The sequence below is a fragment of the Centruroides sculpturatus genome, unplaced genomic scaffold (genome assembly GCF_000671375.1).
Source record: "Centruroides sculpturatus isolate CEXI.00-Female unplaced genomic scaffold, Cexi_2.0 scaffold265, whole genome shotgun sequence".
In the NCBI taxonomy this organism is placed as follows: Eukaryota; Metazoa; Arthropoda; class Arachnida; order Scorpiones; family Buthidae; genus Centruroides; species Centruroides sculpturatus.
Genome location: NW_019384449.1, coordinates 635,027 through 636,860, shown reverse-complemented (window position 1 = coordinate 636,860; position 1,834 = coordinate 635,027). Strand labels below are relative to the sequence as shown.

At 28.6% G+C, this 1,834-nt stretch overlaps 1 protein-coding gene across 1 annotated transcript in view; it reads left to right on the top strand.

Moving 5' to 3' along the window:
* Nucleotides 1-1,834, top strand: part of LOC111620511 (WD repeat-containing protein 63-like) — a 35,334-nt gene that overhangs the window by 32,637 nt on the left and 863 nt on the right. The window lies entirely within an intron of this gene.

Below are 1,834 nucleotides of genomic sequence, written 5' to 3'. Positions count from 1 at the left end.
TTACGGTAGCGTTGAATATTTACGGCCTCAACTATGACGTCACCCCCCACTAACCCCCAGTGGTGATTGTGCATCTCCTGTACGTAGCGCGCTTACTCTAAAATCTTTTTCCCCAACTTTAGCAAGTATCCTATCTGCACACCTCCCTTCTTTACCAAAAGTATGTAGTTTTTCTCCCTCGGTATTGTATACCTATCATCGACGAAGACGTCACAGGTAAGACGACACCTGGGTAAACATTGGCAGCATTTAAACTTCTTCTAACCGACGCTCCACAGTGTACCCGAGGAAGGCCTATTAAGAAGGCCGAAAACGTTTGTACTCCAGTTAATAAGGCTAGAAATTAGTGAGAAAGGTTTTGTGCTGTTAGTCTTAGAAATAGTTCTAGCTACATATGCATAGTAGTGTTTATTGCATCCAATAAGGATGTAATGATTATTGGCTAAGCTTGGGATATTGTAGAAAAACTGAATGTGTATTGCTAACATAAATAAGTTTTTGGAACCTACCATATACCATGCATTTTAAGTTATTTTATTTTAAATTTTTATTTACCATGCATAAGTGCTATTTGTTTGATCTCCTAATGACATATTCAAAGTGTACTGCACATCAATGATGTAATCAGCATAGAAATCTATCACATCCAAATGAGCAGAACAATACAGCATGTGTCTACTCAACTTGCACTTAAATTTTATTTTAATTATTTGAATAAAAAATACACAAATAAAATTGAAGTGAAATATAACATTATAAATATTACATAATATAATAAAATGATCAATATATAGTAGTAAAAACCAATAATTGAGAATATAAAGGCTGTCATTTTTTGGGGTTAATTATAAAAGTTTAATTCTCTTAACACTAAAAAAATTGATATGCTTTCATTTTCTTAAAGTTATCTGGTGTACATCAATGTTGTACTGCAACTAATAATTAATATAATTCCTATTAATTTGTGGTTTTGGTAATTTGAGTTAAAAACAATATGGCCAATGATTTGCTGGATTATATTGGGCTATTATATGGCTACTATTTAATAATTATATCAAGACCCTTGATCAAAAATTGGGTTAATGGATGTTTATATTTGTGAAAATACACTAATATGATAAAATATAATCTTATTAATTTATTAATAATTTTATTTATGAAATATGATTTGGCTTTGTGTGTTAAATAAAGATGCAAAAATTTTTAGAGAATATTCTTGAATTATAGCATGTGTATTACTACTTCTGGTGCACTTTATTTATTTTATTTTCATTGACCAATGAGGATATAGTGTTTTTTCGTACTTTTATTGTTTAATTTAAATGGTTGAACCAACTTCTGAACTCTTGTAGAAAAGACGCTACACTGAAACATTATACTGTCAAAACAAGCAAATTGCACTGATGAATCAAACAATTTACTGAAGAATGCACAGTCAAATTGTTGTCAATTTTATTTTACATGAAACAAATATGGCTATTATCTCTTCTCTTTGTTTAAAAATTAAATTTTTAGTTAAAATCATTGGTAATTTTAGACTTTTAAAAGTTGATTTTACTTATTATATTAAGTTTATTTTATGTTTTAGTTTATTTGTTACTTGGGTGTAATTTCTCATAAGTAGCCTTCTGTCTGCTTGTAGAGTAATATCAAAAAAAAAAAAAAAACCAAATAGCACTGATAATAAAAAAAAATTCAAGGTTTTCAAGGATCATTTTTATTTACAAATTAAACAATCTTTTGGGATATTATCTCCCATTATCAGTTCCATTATACAGATTAGAACAGCATTTTTCTAGAACTGGTTTTTGTTTTTTAAAATTTAAATATATAT